Source organism: Giraffa tippelskirchi, chromosome 7 (assembly GCF_054371585.1).
Source record: "Giraffa tippelskirchi isolate mGirTip1 chromosome 7, T2T-mGirTip1v1.2.pri, whole genome shotgun sequence".
Lineage (NCBI taxonomy): Eukaryota > Metazoa > Chordata > Mammalia > Artiodactyla > Giraffidae > Giraffa > Giraffa tippelskirchi.
In genome coordinates, this window is record NC_137281.1 from 134,392,024 (window position 1) to 134,412,095 (window position 20,072).

Consider the following 20,072-nt stretch of genomic DNA (forward strand, 5'->3'; position numbering starts at 1 on the left):
ATCTCCACTTGGGTGTTCCTCAGAAAAACAGAACCCACTCTGAATATTTAAAATAGAAAGTTTAGTATATTAACACATATATATGGAATCTAGAAAAATGGTACTGACGAACTGATTTGCAGGCACGGATAAAGACACAGATGTCGAGAATGGACTTGTGGACACAGGAGGGAAAGAGACGGTGGGACAAGAGAGGGCACTGAAATATGTACACTACTATGTGTAAAATAGATAGTGGGAAGCTGCTGTATAGCACAGGAAGCTCAACCTGCTGCTCTGTGATGACCTAGAAGGGTGGGATGGCAGGTAAGAGAGAGGCTCAAGATGAAAGGGATATATGTATACTTGTAGGTGACTCACATTGTTGTACAGCAGAAACTAACACAAAATTGTAAAGCAATTATACTCCAGTTAAAAATAAATTAAAATAATAATGATAATAAAAAGAGTTTAATACTCCATGGGAGCAAAAGCTGAAGGGCCAAACAGGAGGCTTTGAGGGAATCCTGCATCTGGCAACAGCAGGAAGTCACTGCCAACTCCTAGGCTGGAGGGACCAAGCAGGTGATGCGTCACTCAAACGCGAAGTGTGGGGTTATTGGAAAAAAGTGGAACAAGCCTGTCTGGAGAGAGCTAGGGCCATAGAGCAGTCGCAGCCACAGCTGGAGACATGCTGGAGGCTGGAAGGGAAGAGGAACAATATCCTGGCCTTTCCCCTTCTCTTGCTCTCTAATCCCTTGCCAGTGCCTCGCATGCCCAAACCAAGCCAGAAACCAGCTAACATGAGAGCACAGGGATTGGAGCCAGCAAGTCAACTCACAACAGAGCAAGGAAAATGATCTGTGGGCAAACAGGCCCAGGACCAAAGAATGCCTCCAACTCACTCAAATGTTCAAAACACAAATTTTCCTCCCCAGAACCTCTTCATCCTGTCTGTTTTCCTGCCTTCATGACTGCCAGCAATTGCCTAAGCCAACAACTTGGCTGTCATCCTTGATTTCTTTCTCATCCTCATTCTGACAGTCGATCGCTAAATCCTTTGACCTGTGTTCTCTTCACCTCTCAAGAGTTATTCTTCTCCATCCCAACTGCACATTCTTCTTTCAGGTCACCACCATTTGACATCAATGACCACACCAGCCTCCTAACTGATCGCCTGCTGCTAGACTTACCTCTCGCTCTCTTTCCAATTCTTTTCACCAAGACTCTTAATTACAGTATAAATCTGATTATGTCATCCTCTTGCTTACAGCCTTTCTTCTGTGGAGCGCCAATGGGGTGTCCTCAGAATGACATCCAAACTTCTTTTCTTATGAGGTCCTTCAAATCTGGCTGCTTCTGTTTTCAGCCCCACGTGTTTATTTGTTCACTCAGTCATGCCTGCCTGTACTTATTCAGTCAATAAATGTTCACTGAGTGCCTACTTTCTGTCAGGCACAGGGCCAAGCACTGGGGACACTCCCTACCATGAATGATTCAGGCTGTCACTAACCAGCACCCTGAAAACCACATTCCCTCTCTCCTCCCTCTTCTCTAGCCACTCCCTCCTTCACTCATTCCCTTCCCCTCATTCCTATTCTTCCTTCTTATCTTAGATGAATCTTCCTCTAAGCAACCTCCCTTTATTCTCCAAGTCCAGACTTGCATTCTTTCCAAGAATCCCCAGAGTGCCTTGTACATACTTCTTTTCATTAGCTAACCACACTTTATCATAATTGTCCCTTTACTGATTTAATCCTCAAATTGTGGTTAAATTCTTTAAGAGCAGGAGCTCTGTCTTTTGTTTTTTACTGTTTTACCGCTATCACCTAATATAGTACACAATACATCAGAGGCCTTCAAATCTTGATTAAAAGAATCAACTAATTAACTAGTAAGAACAAGGTGCTCTGGGAAGGTGCCCTGTAAGGGGGTGATAGGATGGTAGGAAGGGAAGGCTGGGGAAATTTTCCCAGAGAAAGTAGTATCAAAACTGAATTTTGAAGGACAACTTGGAAAGTTATTGGAAGTTGGAAGGGAGAAGAGTAGGTGAAAAAGTAAGGGAAAGTGTGAGAAAAGTTAACATGGTTTGAACACAGAAGCACACTCCAGAACTTCAGGTAGCTTCATATAGTCTGGTTCATAAAGTTTGAGAGGAAAGATAGTGAAAGATGAGGCTAACAAGGATAATGACAGCCTTGCTAAAGCATTAAGAGCTTAAACTGAAATTCCTGCAAGATGTTGAACAAGAAATTGAGATGATTGTGCTTGTATTTAGGAACAACACTCTGGCAGCTGTGTGAGGAATGAATTGGAGACAGCAAGCTGGCTGCGGGAAGAGCAGTTGAGACAATAAATAGTTAGAGCCCAAACTTGGACAGAGTGAAGAGATATTAAAGAAATAGAATTAACAGGACTTGGTGACTTGATTGATAAGGAAAAGGAAAAATAAAGGATAAATCTAGAATGATGAGTTGAATTTCACCATGCTGACCTTGAGAGGCCTCTGGGCCATCAAGATAGCAAAGTCCATTTGAATCAGATAGGTCTGAACTCAGAAATGGTCTAAAGTAGACATATGAGATAGGAATGGCTGTGTGAAAACGTAAGTAAGAAAAGGGTAGGTATATTGGCATTCACTGCACCCTTCTTCCAACTTTTATCCAGTTGGAAATTCTTCATTAAAAAGCACTGAGGATAAATGAGAAGAAGCTGAAGAAAATAAAGAAAAATAGAACAGAATAAAAGTAAAATAAATGAATAAAATAAAGAAGCTGCAGCATAAGAGGCAGATGGAAAGCCAGCAAAGGGTGGTATTCTAGAAATCAAGGGAAATGTCTCAAGGAGAAATTAACAGTTGAATTCTGCAGATCAGTAAAGATAAGAATTCTAAATCATTTATTGAATCAAGTAATTTGCAACCTATGTAAAGGTAGTTTCTTAGAGTGATAGGAGCAGAAGACAATGGGAATAAGCAGTGGCCAGGAAGTAAAAAGTAGAAACAATGATTGTAAACTACTTTCTTTAGAAAATTTAGCTGTGAAAGCAGTATCAGGTAGGTAGAAGGGACTATCGCAAGAGTCTCTTTTTGAGATGGAACTCATGTGAACTTATTTGTATTCTGAGTTGAAAGAATCAGAGCGGAGGTTGAAGATATAAGTGAGAGAGGAGATAAAGTGTGCTCCAGATCCCTGAGGAAAGGGCAGGTGATGAAATCCAAACACAACAGCAGGAATTAGCTGCTCACACAGGCGAGATATCTCTTCCCAAAGACAAAGAGATAAGGATAAGAATAGGTGCAAGTAATTTTGTGATGGGGATGCAGGAAGTTGAGTGAGTTCTTGTTTAACCACATCTTGTTTCTCTAAACCCAAAAACTATGGTTGAGCTGGGGATAACTGCCAGGGTTAATTTGTTGGGAAGTTGTTGGTTGCATGGCCAGGCAGTTGTATGAGATTGGGTTTCCTGGAAACATACTTTGAAACCAAAAGCTGTATGTAGGACACTCACTGGGGATACCTGTTAAAGAAATACACCTACAAAGAAGACATGAAAATAGAACTGGCAGAGGGAGAAATCAGTCCACAGTGTATTTACAATGGAGACTTTAGGTAATCCAACAGTGAGCCCTGGAACTCGGGGAGAGTTTCAGTTCAGTTCAATCTCTCAGTTGTCTCTGACTCTTTGTGACTCTATGGACTGCAGCACACCAGGTTTCCTTGTCCATCACCAACTCCTGGAGTTTACTCAAACTCAGGTCCATTGCATCTGTGATGCCATCCAACTATCTCATCCTCTCTTGTCCCCTTCTCCTGCCTTCAATCTTTCCAAGCATCAGGGTCTTTTCAAATGAGTCAGTTCTTCGCATCAGGTGGCCAAAGTATTGGATTTCAGCTTCAACATCAGTCCTTCCAGTGAATATTCAGGACCGACTTCCTTTAGGATGGACTGATGGGATCTCCTTGCTGTCCAAGGGACTCTCAAGAGTCTTCTCCAACACTACAGTTCAAAAGCATCAATTCTTTGGTGCTCAGCTTTCTTTATAGCCCAACTCTCACATCCATACATGACTACTGGAAAAACCATAGCTTTGACTAGATGAAACTTTGTTGGCAAAGGAATGTCTCTGCTTTTTAATATGCTGTCTAGCTTGGTCATAGCTTTTCTCCCAAGGAGCAAGCGTCTTTTAATCTCATGGCTGAAGTCACAATCTACAGTGATTTTGGAGCCCCCCAAAATAAAGTCTCTCATTGTTTCCATTGATTCTCCATCTATTTGCCATGAAGTGATGGGACCGATGCCATGATCTTAGTTTTCTGAATGCTGAGTTTTAACCCAACTTTTTCACACTCCTCTTTCACTTTCATCAAGAGGCTCTTTAGTTCTTCTTTGCTTTCTGCCATAATGGTGGTGTCATCTGCATATCTGAGGTTATTGATATTTCTCCCAGCAACGTTGATACCAGCTTCTGCTTCATCCAGCCCAGCATTTCACATAATGTACTCTGCATAGAAGTTAAAAAAGCAGGGTGACAATATACAGCCTTGATGTACTCCTGTCCCAATTTGGAACCAGTCTGTTGTTCCATGTCCAGTTCTAACTCATGCTTCTTGACCAGCAAACAGATTTCTCAGGAGGCAGATCAGGTGGTCAGGTATTCCCATCTCTATCAGAATTTTCCACAGTTAGTTGTGATCCACACAGTCAAAGGCTTTGGCCTACTCAATAAAGCAGAAGTAGACATTTTTCGGGAACTCTCTTGCTTCTTTGATGATCCAACAGATGTTGGCAATTTGATCTCTGGTTCCTCTGCCTTTTCTAAATCCTGCTTGAACATCTGGAAGTTCACGGTTCACATACTACTGAAGCCTGGCTTGGAGAATTTTGAGCATTACTTTGCTAGCGTGTGAGATAAGTGCAATTGTGTGGTAGTTTGAGCACTCTTTGGCATTGCCTGTCTTTGGGATTGGAATGACTGACCTTTTCCAGTCCTGTGGCCACTGCTGAGTTTTCCCAATTTGCTGGCATATTGAGTGCAGCACTTTCACAGCATCATCTTTTAGGATCTGAAATAGTTCAACTGGAATTCCATCGCCTCCACTAGCTTTGTTCATAGTGATGCTTCCTAAGGCCCACTTGACTTCACACTCCAGGATGTCTGGCTCTAGGTGAGTGATCACAACATGGTTGTTTACTGGGTCATGAAGTTCTTTTTTGTATAGTTCTTCTGTGTATTCTTGCCACCTCTTCTTAATATCTTCTGCTTCTGTTAGGTCCATACCATTTCTGTCCTTTATTGTGCCAACCTTTCATGAAATATTCCCTTGGTATCTCTAATTTTCTTGAAGAGATCTCTAGTCTTTCCCATTCTATTGTTTTCCTCTATTTCTTTGCATTGATCACTGAGGAAGGCTTTCTTATCTCTCCTTGCTATTCTTTGGAACTCTGCATTCAAATGGGTATATCTTTCCTTTTTTTCTTTGCCTTTACCTTCTCTTCTTTTCTCAGCTATTTGTAAGGCCTCCTCAGACAACCATTTTGCCTTTTTGCCTTTCTTTTTCTTGGGGATGATTTTGATCACTGCCTTCTGTACAATGTCACCAACCTCTGTCCATAGTGCTACAGGCACTCTGTCTATCAGATCTAATCCCTTGAATCTGTTTGTCACTTCCACTGTAAAATTGTAAAGGATTTGATTTGGTCATACCTGAATGGTCTAGTGGTTTTCCCTACTTTCTTTAATTTAAGTCTGAATTTGGCAATAAGGAGTTCATGATCTGAGCCACAGTCAGATCCCGGTCTTGTTTTTGCTGACTGTATAGAGCTTCTCTACCTTTGGCTGCAAAGAATATTATCAATATTATCAATATTATCAATCTGTATTATCAATTTCAGTATTGACCATCTGGTGATGTCCGTGTCTAGAGTCTTCTCTTGTGTTGTTGGAAGAGGGTGTTTTCTCTGACCAGTTTGTTCTCTTGGCATAATTCTGTGAGCCTTTGCCCTGCTCCATTCTGTACTCCAAGGCCAAATTTGCCTCTTATTCCAGGTATTTCTTGATTTCCTACTTTTGCATTCCAGTCCCCTATAATGAAAAGGACATCTCTTTTGGGTGTTAGTTCTACAAGGTCTTCTAGGTCTTGATAAAACCGTTCAACTTCAGCTTCTTCAGCAATACTGGTTGAAGCATAGACTTGGATTACTGTGATATTGAATGGTTTGCCTTGGAAAGGAGGGAGATCATTTTGTCATTTTTGAGATTGCATCCAAGTATTGCATTTTGGACTCTTTTGTTGACTATGAGAGCTACTCCATTTCTTCTAAGGATTCTTGCCCACAGTAGTAGATATAATGGCCATCTGAGTTAAATTTGCCCATTCCAGTCCATTTTAGTTCACTGAGTTCCTAAAATGTCGATGTTCACTCTTGCCATCTTCTGTTTGACCAGTTCCAATTTACCTTGATTCATGGACCTAACATTGCAGGTTCCTATGCAATATTGTTCTTTACAGCATCGGATTTTACTTCCGTCACCAGTCGCACCCACAACTGGGCATTGTTTTTGCTTTGGTTCTGTCTCTTCATTATTTCTGGGGTTATTTCTCCATTCTTCTCCAGTAGCATATTGGGCACCTACAGTCCTGGGGAGTTCATCTTTCAGTGACATATCTTTTTGTCTTTTCATACTGTTCATGAGGTTCTCAAGGCAAGATTGCTAAAGTGGTTTGCCATTCCCTTCTCCAGTAGACCATGATTTGTAAGAACTCTCCACCATGACCCATCCTTCTTGGGTGGCCCTACATTGCATGGCTCATAGTTTCATTGAGTTAGATAAGGCTTTGGCCTAACTCAATTTTAAATTAAAATTAAAACTAGGATTCTGGAAATTTGGATTATAATCTTATCTCTGTCTCTAATTTTCTGTGAGATCTCATGCCATGAACCTATTTCTTAGAGAATTATATTCAACAGTTTTGTAAACTGGCTTTGACTATCAAATAAGATGATAGATGTGAAAGTGCTTTGACAATATTAAATGTACTAATCAAAGATGAAGGATTTTTATTCTCATTAATTAAAATTTTGGTCTTTGACTTTGTCCACCTACTATTAAGTAATGACATTCATACTGTATTTCTCAGTTTAATTTTTTTGAAGCTGTGAGATAAATTATTTTAGGTGAGTTTTGTCATAAAATTGTGGAGCTGGAAGGGACTTCGAAGATTCTATAGCTCAAATCCTTCATTTTTCAGATGATAAAATTAAGTCCCAAAGAAGAGTAGGTTATCTAGATAGCAGATGGGATAAAACATCAGGTATCCAAGATATTGATGCATATGTCATACTTATTTCATCACATCAAAGAAGAGTGCTCTCAGATATTATGCTTCCTATCAGAAATTATTCAACAAACAGTTGTCCACCATGCTTATTCCACAGGCTTCCAAGTAAGCTATATGATATTTATTTATACTACTCCTATTCCCAGATCTTTTCATACTATTGCTCATGGAGCCCAGGTTTTAGGAGGTCAACAAAATGGTATTTATTGATTTCGTTTTTTGTTCTAGGCACTATTCAAGGCATTAAAGATTTAGCATTCAACAAGACAGAAAACCACTGCCAGAACTTATAGTCTACTGAAATACTAGACATAAAAGGATACATGTGTTGTTAAAAGTAACCTATTCTCTCAAGCTTATAGGACACACAACTAATACTCTTTTGGGCAGTATATTTCTTTAGTTGGAAGACTCTATTGGACTACTGCTTCTCCATGTTGGATTAACATTCAAGTTTCAGTCTTGCAAGAGATAGTTTCCAAGTCTTTGTGTCTTCTAAGATTATGTCTATGGAAACCCACATGCAATATGAGAACTACCTGTATGTCTCATATCTGCCTTGTACTGAATGACACATGTGTTTTGTTTATACCCTTGGTGGCATTCATTTCCTAAACACCCAGCAGCTCTTGGTTAAGCAGGAAGAAGAAAAGAGCCAGCTTTTAAAATCTGGGTCTGACCATTTTATTTGCCCTCTACTTTTCGGAGCAGAGAGTATTCATTCAGCTATTTTATCCTCTGGATTCTTCTCCTTTGCACCAGCTGACAACCAACTGCTATATATGTTCTTCTGGTTGGAATAGTGAGAATAGGGTGTGTAAAGCTCTGAGAAACAGAGCTGGGATCCAGGAGCCAATGGGCCACTGACAGAGCTGAGATGAACAAGCAAAGGCTAAGGTGTAGACAACTCTCAGATGATCAACTAATTGCTAGTTGAAATATAACCTGGTGGGAATGATAGCAAGTAAAGGGTCAGAAATTAAAAGAGTGGAACAGCGAATAGGTGGTGAGTCTCCTATGATCATGTCAATTTTAATTAACTTCATTGGGGTAAAATTCACAAAAAATAATATAAACCCATTTTATGCATTTGATGTGTTTTGAAATATGGATATACTTGTGTATCCACCATGACACCAATATGATAACTTTCAGGAAAGATTCCTGTTTTCCTACAACATAATTTTCTCATTTGGGTTCTCCTTGAGGTCCTAGGATAGGCAAGCTCTGGGATTGTCTTTGCTCCAACAGAAAGTATGTACCCAACAGAAAGGGAAGTACCAGTAGCAACAAAACCTTAAGGTAAAATCTTGTTCCTGAAGCTGGTTGCCATAGATATTGCTAACAGGATCTGGACAGGGCTTGGAGAACATCCACACAGCAAGGATCACAGATGTTCTGCTGCTTGGTCATATGGGGAGTGTAGAGGGAATAGTCAGGTCATGTATCCAGATGTTTATCTGTCCAAATACAAAACCTTTTAACAACTTACTGAAATGTCTTCCTTTTGTCTCTCACAATCCCAAGAGTGTAGACAGGAAACAGGTGAAGGTGAGGATTGGGACTAGAAGGTGTTGGTTGAAGTAATGAGAGACAATGTCTGTAATTCTCAAGATCCACACCAAACCTTGGCACATAGGACATGCTCAATATTCTAACCCTTGATAATAAGGTAATGCTGTGAAGCTTTGGCTGCCTTGATATTGCTTTGTAATTCACACTTACACAGGAGAGTAGCTAACTTGTCTTTACAAGTCCATGTATAAAATTAACCAACTTCTTGCAACTGTCTCTGGTTCTTCATAGGCAAGTTCTGACACACTTAACCAAAGGACCTTTATAAATTTTCCAATATAAGAGCCAAACAGCTAATGTTTCTGCATTACCCACAAAAAAAAAAAATCAAAGGGAAAACATTATCCACCCAAAATTTGGAAAATGTGAGATGTGGCTTAGGGCACATGGAAAGAAAACCAAGCTAGAATAAATATTAGGCAATGTAAGATCCTTCTTTTCTTTCTCCTTTAATTTTTCTATCAGTTTTTCATTTAAAAATGCCTACTTGAAAATCCCTGGATAAAACAAAAGATGCAACCTGTAGTGGAAATTATCATCTAGAAGAAAAATACCTTTTAAATGGCATATTCACTGGCATTTTTAATATTCTGGTAGTGTTTTCTTCCTGATAGAAACCACAGTTGTTTTGGAGAGGATGACTAAACTGCAAAGTTTATAAAAGTAAGTACTTTTGACATAATACTTATTTTGGGATTCTCTCACCTACCCTCAGTCATCTGACTGCTGGAATCACTATATTAAAAACAAGTTTTCTTTGTAGCATCAAAACAAAGTTGGATGGAGATGTACAGAAATTCTGGAAGGTTACAGTCTAGCCAGAGCTCTCATTTAGCAGGGTTTTGATAGAAATTCAGCAGCCTGTATTTTGAACTTGAAGATTTTCTCTTCTAGAGATATGTGAGCAAATCTTAATTTTGGCCCCAAATAAGCAATAATTATATAATATTAATTCATATCACAACTATAAATGCTCAAAATCTAGCAAGCAAATTCTTAAAACTCCTAATTTAGAATTCTTAGATTCATAGTGTACTTTTCACCCTTCATTTCCATAAATATCAGATGGAGCTAAGCTGGTTTGAATCAGGTTTTGAAATTGTTAGTTATTTACAATAAAGAGGCTTCATGTCATTGCAGGTAGAAAAATAGAATATATGATATGTATGGCTTCCCTGGTGGCTCAGACGGTAAAGAATCCGCTGCAATGTGGGAGACCTGGGTTCAATTCCTGGGTTCAGAAGATCCCCTGGAGGAGGGAATGGCAACTCACTCCAGTATTCTTGCCTGGAGAATATTCATGGACAGAGGTGCCTGGCAGGCTACAGTCCATGGGGTTGCAAAGATTTGGACACAGCTGAACAACTAAGCACAGCACATCATGATACGTAAAATCAGAGTAGCTGCTATAGAGATAGTAAGGATGAAGGAAAGAAAAAAATATTTTTTAACTGGTTAGAATAGTGTGTATAGGTAGAAAGCAATTTTCTCTATTTATAATTCATTTAAGGTTGATAGCTTCCACGAACAGAAATTGACATGGTAGGGTTTTCCCAAAGCAAACTGTATTATGAAAATTAGTCTTTCTAGCTGTTGAATATCTCTGCTAATCTAGATAAACTCCATTTTATTTGTTATCAAATTTAAGAGGTCTTTTTCATAGATGTTAATGTTACATTAATTTTACTTTAAAATTCTTGTGATTTTGCCTTCTTCTTCATTGTACATCTGTTTATTATAAATATTGAAATTGTCATATATATACAAATTGAGAAGAAATAATCTGCAAATAATATCACATCAAATGAATTCAACAGGTAGACAAAGTATATACTAGTCTATTGTTTGTACAAAAAAGAAAGGACATGAGACAGACTTTTTGGTATATTAATTGAATATCTCTGTGTAGACACAAATAATTGGTAACAGCAGGTCCTTCTACAAAGAAAGAATAGGCAAGAAAAGTCAGGAGAACTTTTTTGTATTTGTTCATTTGCTGCATTTGATTTTTTTCCTAGCCAAATGCGTAACACACCCACACAGGTAGTTATATTACTTGACTTTTCCTCATTCTAAAATAGACACTAGGTTTTTGTCCCCCCACCCCCATCTTCCACTGCTTTGAGCAATTTTTGCCACACAGGTATCACAGTTTGAATAACGTAAAGAAGTGTCATGGTTTCACTGATTCCTAGCTTTGTGACTTTGTATTTCTAGCTCTTTGACCATAAACTTACTGTTCCATAATGGGACCACCACAATTTCTAACTCTTAAGCTGTCCTCGTGCTTAAATGAAAGAGCACTTCTAAAAATCCTTAGCACAGTGCTTAGAATATGGCCAGTGTTCAAGAGATGATTGTTCTTTGTACTGGTTACCATCCTATCTTCTGGGGCTGCCAAGATAAAAGTTCCTGTCCATAAAAAGTCTCTATACTCTATGTGTGTGCTAAGTCATTTCAGTCGTGTCCAGCTGTGTGTGGCCCTATGGACCTTAGCCTTCTAGGCTTTTCGGTCCATGGGATTCTCTAGGCAAGAATACTGGAGTGGGTTGCCATGCTCTCCTCCAGGGGGATCTTCCCGACCCAGGAATCAAATCCGCATCTCTTAGATCTCCTGCATTGGCAGGTGGGTTCTCTACCACTAACGCTGCCTGGGAAGCTCCTCTACACTCTGTAATGGCACACAAACCTGCATATTAAACGAGAAGTATATGTCTGGCCATAATAGAAGGGTTACAATATATATTGAATCAATGAATGAAACATGATATGTTTTAGATATGCTAACATATTGGTGTGGTCTGGGATGGGATGGGGGCTAGGAAGTGGGAAAGGCAGATTCTTAATAAGCATCTTTTTTTGGTTTATTAAATTATCAACTTTTATACAGATGAAAAAAGTTGAAATCCTGAAAGTATTTGGATCAGATCAACAGGTATTAGTTCCATTTATTTTCAAAGAAAAGACAGTTCTCTTTTTTCTTCTGTCTTTACTTTCTAGAAATGAAAAACCTTAAGAAGCTGTGACTTTTCAGAATCTCCCAACTGACTCTGATATTGGAAAAATATCCAAAGATCACTTTTCTTCCTAGTCAAAGGGATGCTTCATCAAGATTTATTCCTACAAGTTTAAGCCCTTGGCATTATTCAGGAATATATGAAAACCTGACTTTGGGAGAGTATTCCATTTTTCTTTTGTAATCAATAGATTTTATTTCTTATAGTAATTTTAGGTTTACAGAAAAATTAAACAGAAAGTACAGAGAATTCCCATGTACTCCTTCTTACTCCACTTACAAACCCAGTTTCCTCTATTACTGACATCTTGTATTGGTGTGTTACATTTGTTATAATTGATGAACCAAGATTGATATATTGCTATTGAGTAAAGTCCACAGTTTACATTAGGGTCCACACTTTGTACATTTCAATGAGTTTTGCCTAATGTACAATGTCATGTATCCACCATTAGATTATCATACAAAATAGTTTCTCTCCCCTAAAAGTCCCATGTGCTGCACCTATGCATTCCTCCTCTCCTCCTCCTAGTCCCTGGCAGCCAATGGTATTTGTTCTGTCTCCAAAAGTTTTGCCTTTTCCAGAATGCCATATAGCTAGAATCATACAGAATGAAACTGTTCTAGATTGGCTTCTTTCACTTAGCAGTATGCATTTAAGTTCTTCCTTAAATATGCATTTAATGCCATTCAGTGGCTTGATAGCCCATTTCTTTTTAGCATTGATTGATATTCCATTGTATGTCCATTTACTTCTTGGCAAGTTTTAGTTGCAAATTCTTCACAATTAGGAATAAAGTTGCTGTAACTATTTATGTGTAGGTGTAGTGTGAACTTAAATTTTCATGCTCCTTTGGGTAAATATCTAGGAGTGTGACTGCTGGATTGTATGGTAAGACTATGTTTGCCGTGTAAAAGACAAACTGTCTTCCAGCATGACTGTACCATTGTGCACTGCTACTTGCAATGAATGAGAGTTCCTAGTGCTCCTTGTGTTAGCATTTGGTGATATTCTGGATCTTAGCCATTTTAAATATGTAGTGGTATATCACTGCTACTTAATGTGTAATTCCCTAACAAGATATGATGTTGGGCATTTCTTTTAGGCTTATTTTCCATTTATATATATTCTTTTGTGAGGTATCTGTTCAGAATTTTTACCCAGTTTTTAACTGAGTTATCTATTTTCTTATTGTTGAGTTTTAAGTTCTTTGTATATTTTGGATAGAAGTCCTCTATGAGAGATGTTTTGCAAATATTTTTTGCCAGTTTGCGGCTTGAGTTTTCATTTTCCTAGCTGTGTCTTTTGCAAAGTAGAAGTTTTTCATTTAATGGAGTCCAGTTAAGCTAATTTTCATTCATGGATCATGTTCTTGGTACTAATGTGAAGGTCACCTAGATTATCTCCTATGTTATCATCAAGAAGCTTTACAGTTTTGCATTTTACATCCAGGTCTAGGCTCTATCTTGAGTTAACTTTTGTGAAAGGTGTAATAAGGGTGAACTCTAGATTCAGTTTTTTGAATGACCGGTTATTCCAGCACCACTTGTTGAAATGGCTACTATTTCTCCATTGGATTGCCTTTGTTTCTTTGTCAAAGGTCATTTGTCTATTTTTGTGGGGGTTATTTCTGAGTTGTCTATTCTTTTTCATTGCTCCATTTGTTTACCTTTCTGACAATAACACTCTGTCTTGATTACTGTAGCTCTGTAGTAAATCTTGAATTTTGGTAGTCAGTCCTCCTACTTTGTTCTTCTTCAATACTGTATTTACAGTTCTGATCTTTTGCCTTCCCATATAAACTTTAGAATCAGTTTTTCAATGTTGCAAAGTAACTTGCTAGGGATTTGGATTGCATTGAGTCTATAGATCAATTGGGAGAAGAACTGACATCTTAATAATTATGAGTTTTCCTATCCATGAACATGAAATCTCTATTTATTTGGCTCTTCTCTGATTTCTTTCATTAGAGTTTTATAGTTTTCCTCACATAATGAGTGATAGTCACTCAGCTGTGTCTGACTCTTTGTGACCCCATGGACTGTAGCCTGCCAGGCTCCTCTGTCCATGGGAATTCCAGGCAAGAATCCTGGAGCGGGTAGTCATTTCCTTCTCCATTTCCTCACATAAGTCTTGTACATATTAAGTTAGATTTTTACCTAAGTATTTCTTTTGGAGGAGGCTGTTAATATAAACAGTCTCATGTTCCCCCGCCAACTTTACTGAGATATAATTGGTTTATAATACTGCGTAAGTTTAAGATGTACAATGTGATGATTTGATACATGAATCTTCTGCAAAATTCTGAGAACTCTAAGGTTGGTTAATACATCCTTTACCTCACACAATTACCATTTTGTTATAGTTGTTCCTGTTATGGTGAGGACCTTAAAACTCTACTCTCATAGCAACTTTCAAGTATACAATACGATATCATTAACTATAGTTCATAGTATTGTATGGTTTTAATTCAAATTCCAATTGCTTATTTCTTTATTTAGGAAAGCAATTGATTTTTGTATATTAACCTTATATCCAAATCTTGCTATTGTTGGTTATTCATTCCAGGGTTTTTCTGTTTGTGTTGTTTCTTGTTGTTTCTGTGAATTCTATTTATTCGCCTCGTTCTTTGTTTCTTTTTTGTCTTCTACTCCTTTTCTGCCTTCTTTGGTTTTAAAAAGAAGCTTTCCCTATGATTCATTCTATATATTTTCTCTCCTCTCTTGGCATTATCAATCATATCTAAAAAAATTTAGTGTTGCTCTAGAGTTTACAATATACTTTTATGACTAATCCAAGTCCAACATTATATTGCTTCGCCAGTAGTGCAAATACCTTTTACTAGTGTTTTCTCAATTCTTCCATCCTATCCCTTTTAATATTCCTGTCATTCATTTCATTATCTGTAAAACGTAATCATCAAATATACCTTTATTATTATTTTTCTGAACAAACTGCTATTTACTAGATCAACTAAGAAGAAGAACATTTAAAAACTTATTTTACCTTCATTTATTCATTCCATAACATTTTTCTGGTTTTTATGCAGATTTGAGTTTCTAATTTATATTACTTTCCTTCTCTCTGAAAAGCTTCCTTTAACATTTTTCATAAGACAGATCTACCAGCAATAAATTTCCTCTATTTTATTTCTCCTTCACTTTTGAAGAATAATTTCACTGGCAATAGAATTCTAGCTTGGTGTTTGTTTTTTTTTTTTCCTTTCAACAGTTTAAATATTTCACCTACTCTCTTCTTGCTTGCATGGCTCTAAAGAGAAATCCAGTGTAATTCTCATCCTCTAGAGGTAAAGTATCTCCACTGCCCCATGACTTCTTTCAAGATTTTCCCTTTGTCTTTGCTTTTCTGGTTTGAACAAACTTTTTGATATTTATCCTATGTGGTATTCTCTAAATTAACTGGACCTGTGGTTTGGTGTCTGTCATTAATTTTGGAAAACTTTCAGCCGTTGTTTCTTTACATATTCTTTTTTTCTTCTATATCTCTTCCCTTCCCAGGATTTCCATTACAGTTAGGTTACACCTTTTGTAATTGTCCCACAGATCTTAGATATTTTGATCCATCTTTTTCATTGACTTGTTTTCTTGGCATATCTTCAATTTCATTCATTCTTTTCTCAGCTATGTCCAGTCTACTGATGAGCCCATCAAAAGCATTCTTTATTTCTGTTACATTACTTTCAATTTCTAGTATTTTTTTTAATCCTTCCTTAGAATTTCCATATCTCTGCTTACTTTATTCATCTGTTCTTTCATATAGTTCTTTTTCCATTAGATCCAGGAGCATATTAATCATAGTTATATTAAATTCTTGGTCTGATAATTACAAAATCTCTGCCATATCTGAGTCTGGTTTTAACGTTTGGTTTATCTCTTCAATTACGCTTTTTGCTTGTTAGCAAGTCATAGTTTTGTTGTCGAAAACCATACATGGAATATCAGGTAAAAGGAACTTAGGTAGACAGGCCTTTACTATGAAATTTATATTTGTTTGGCTAGAAGATAGGCTATGCTGTTGTTTGCTGTAGCTGTGGTGTCTGAAGCTAAAATTTACTCTAGTGTCCTTGTTTTTGTTTCTCTTGTTGCTTTTGGATATCCCTAGTAACTCTTTAACTAGGGTCTGAGGCTTGCACTTCTCTTAGCTGTAATCCTCTATTATTACCCAAGAGCCCTACTGATGTGGTGGTTGGCAAGGTGTGGGAGAAGGGAAACATGCTCCAGTCCTGTGATTAGGGATCAGCTGTTTTGTGAGACTGAGCTGAGCACTTTTCTTCTCTCACGTTGAAGGCCAAAAGGGGCTGGCATTGGGTGTTCCCTGTTCTCTAACGCACATTGTGAAGTGAAGTGAAGTCGCTCAGTCGTGTCCGACTCTTTGCGACCCCATGGACTGTAGCCTACCAGGGTCCTTTGTCCACGGGATCCTCCAGGCAAGAATACTGGAGTGGGTTGCCATTTCCTTCTCCAGGAGATCTTCCCAACCCAGGGATCGAACCCGCGTCTCCCGCTTTGCCGGCAGATGCTTTACCCTCTGAGCCACCAGGGAAGCTCTGGTAAAATAGTTTCCCTTCAGGATGGATCTTGTTAAGAAAACCAGAATGCTCTGAAAGTATTTCAAAAGGGTTATTTTTTTCTCTAGCCATGCAAAAAGCAAGATATTTTCCTCTGATCTTCACACTGATAATCTCTTAGTCTCTTGGAGTTGAAATTCAAGAAAGTTGTGGGGCCCCTCGAAGGCTGAGCCTCCTCCTTTTAACTCTGAAGCAGGTCCACTAGAGCCTCCAGCAGTTCCTCACTTGCAGTTTAAAATGTTCTTACTGATATTGGTTGACTCCAGCTGTGATGTTGACTTCAACTTCTGGCTTTTGTTCCTGGTAAACTGTGATCCTCTAGTAAGCTGTGACTCTCTATAACTGTCTGTCTGTCTCTCCCACTTTCAGGGCGGCAGTTTGCCCTGTGGCCTCATTTCCCTGGTGATCTAGGAGGAAGAGTTGTTGGTTTTCAGTTTGTTAAGCTTTTTCTCCTACTGTGAGGATGGATGCTTCCAAGCTCCTTACATGTTGGACCAGAAACTGAAAATCCTTTGACATTCCTTTGTAAATTTATGCTTAAAATACCTATCATAATTGAAAAGTACTGGTGTCAAAATCTCAGTGTATTCTTATTCTCCAAAAATTCAGACACATATCCATATTTATTTTCTGTTTTGATCCTTGAAAGAAAAGAAAAAGAGACTTTTTAAATGTCTATTATCTGCTAAACACTTCCTTCCAAATGATATGCTTTTTTGTTGTTCCTAGACTAGATAAAGATGGAGAAGAGGAGGAGAACTAAGAATAATATTAAGCCAAGAATCACTTACTGGCCACTAGGTCTTGTTACGTAGTTTGATGCATTCTAAATTATCTGAATCTGACGTGTTTCACTCTTTAAAAGGCTCAACACTCTGTGTTACTTAGTACGAAAATTTCAGGTTTTATCCTGCCTCCTCCTGAGTCACTGTCTAACTTCCTACTATAAATATGGGTTAAGGGTCAATTGCATCATTTTCGAGTAATCTTTCAGCCTACTTAGAAAGTTCTGCAAGTGAGTGGAAATGAAACTTGAACACTTACAAAGATTAGAGAGAAATTAAATATGATTGTTTGTTAAGGTTTAGTCACATTATAATCATCTAAATGCATTTATTAATAGATGTTTATAAAGAGGATAATTTAAAATTTTATCCCATAGGAAATTTTGCTTTTTAGAATTGTTAGTTAACAAAATTGATTAAATTAGGGTATACTATTTAGCTCCTTTTTGATTATGTGAAAACACAAGCTGAATATTACTGCTTTCCAAGTTCACATGTGTGGGTAAACACAAATATACATACATACACACATAAAATACTGTATTTTATATACTTTTTGAAAGGAAAAGTAAACTCTGAGCAAATGTAATGACTATTCAAAAATATCTCTGCTGATTGGATTAGCATTCTGCTGTAAACTTTAAAAAATGACTTAGATTTGATATTATAAAAGGCTCACTTTTTTGTTGTTGTAATAAACACTATACCCTTCAGGTATGATCACTGGCCAGAGAGAATTTCTTACCAGTAAGATAAAAAAGGAAATGGTTGAAGATCTCTGCAATCATGCTCATATACAAGTGTGGGAACACTGTGACCAGTTTCCCAGTTGAAAACAAAGAATATATGTGAATTTATATTAACATAATAGGCAGTCTTGGATAGTTAAAACTTGCTGACCCTTGGTAGAAGCCCAAGTAATTACCACTAGCAGTGGCACAAATTTGGAGGTAATAATAATGATAAGAATAATGAAAACACAACCCTGACAATACTAATGGCTAACATTTATTGATAGTGTACTATGTGCCAGGTATTGTTCTAAGTACTTTAAATGTACTATCTCATTTAATCATGCCCTGATTCTGTGGTTTAGACATAAATGAGTAAACTGAGGCACAAGTTACATGACTTGTTAGTATCAGAGCTGGTACTTAAGCTCACTCTTTACTCTGGAATCAGTGTTCTTAACACTGAGTTTTTAGAACATTAAATTAAACAATTTTTAATTTACAGTCATTCTTTTCACAATTAAGAAGGTAAACATGAGTAACTATTTTTGGTCCTTTCCTTTTTTCAGGCATTTCCCATGTTCCTTTTCAAGAAAGCATGTCATTCAGAGTTGTAGATCTGGGGGGGGGGTGGCGAGGAGGAAAGTAGCATTAAGATCAATCTTTAATCCTATCTCTATGGATTTGCTGATGAGTTAAAAATAGGTGTTATGTGAATTGATTTTTGTCTTATCAGAGTTTAACCTATGTAGATCATTGTTTTTACATGACAATATAATTGAAATTTACTCAGATAGCCACATTAATTTATAATCTGAAGCCAGATTGTAGCAATATAACTAACAAGACAAAGGTGAGAAGTAAAATAATCTAGTGTCAAACTGAAGATACGTGTGCAATGCTCCTTTGTTGGACTCAAAACACATTTCTTTTTCATTTCAAAGACTGATAGGCTTGAAAAGTAGGCTTCAAAAGCCAAGTAGTGATTAAGTCTTATCCAGTAGCTTGCAAAGTCATGTTAGCAAACAGGCCATACTGCTGCCACTGAGTTAACTCTGGTGCAGGTGCCCTGCTTAGGTCTTGGTAAGGGTTTTCCTTCCTTCTTTCCTGTCTACACGGTGATCTCAATTCAAGGTGGTAAGTCTCAAACTAAGGATCATCTTCGCCTTTTTCTAAATCCATTTATTTTCTACTCTTTGTAAAGCAACAAAAATATAACTGTCCACCTAAAACCATTTTTCCTACTCTTCCCCCGCCCCTGAAATTCAGGTTTATTCTTTTATTAAAGTCACTTACACCTATTTGTATTGCTTAAAATAATTTAAGATTTTAAGAGTTCCTGCTGCCTTAATTACTTCCCTTGAGAGGTTTACAGCAAGAGGAGCTTGTTTATTTTATATTTGCATTCATATTTACTCAGGAATCAAACTTCATCACAGAGAAACTTAATGGATAAACAGAGTACCCTAGTGTTATATGGCAAAGGGTGCGGTCGGTAACATGGCCTGGTTGGGTAACCTGGCAAGAAAGACCCCACTGTAACACATCTGAGTAGAATGACCAAGGGTTTGCTGCCACGACGCAAAAAGTCTGCTTTTTTGAACTGGGACTTGGCAGAGCAGGCGGCAACCCTGCAAAGAACAGCTGCCAAAGAGAAAGAGAGCTGGAGACTTGCTGCACCGACAGCAAGAAGTGTGATGCAGGCTTGAGACCCAAACACCGAAATCCCTTCTCAGCAGCGCCTCCCAAAGCCAGCCACCGCTTTCTCTAGGAGAAGGCGCAGAGTCCCCAGACCCAGACTGGCCGCACCCCATCTCCTTTCTCTTGCCTCCGCAGCGGCACACAGACGAGCACGTGAGCGCGGCAGCGCGTCCCAGCTGTGCCTCAGCTGACCGCCTCCTGATTGGCTGAGACAGACGTGGGCTGGGGTGGGGACTGGCCGCCTGCGTCGCTCGCCATTGGCTCTTAAGGAACCCGCCTCCCCCTCAGGTGAGGCGGGTTTGCATGAGCGCGCGCCGGGCTCCGCGGGCGCGCAGGCCTCCAACACTCCCCCT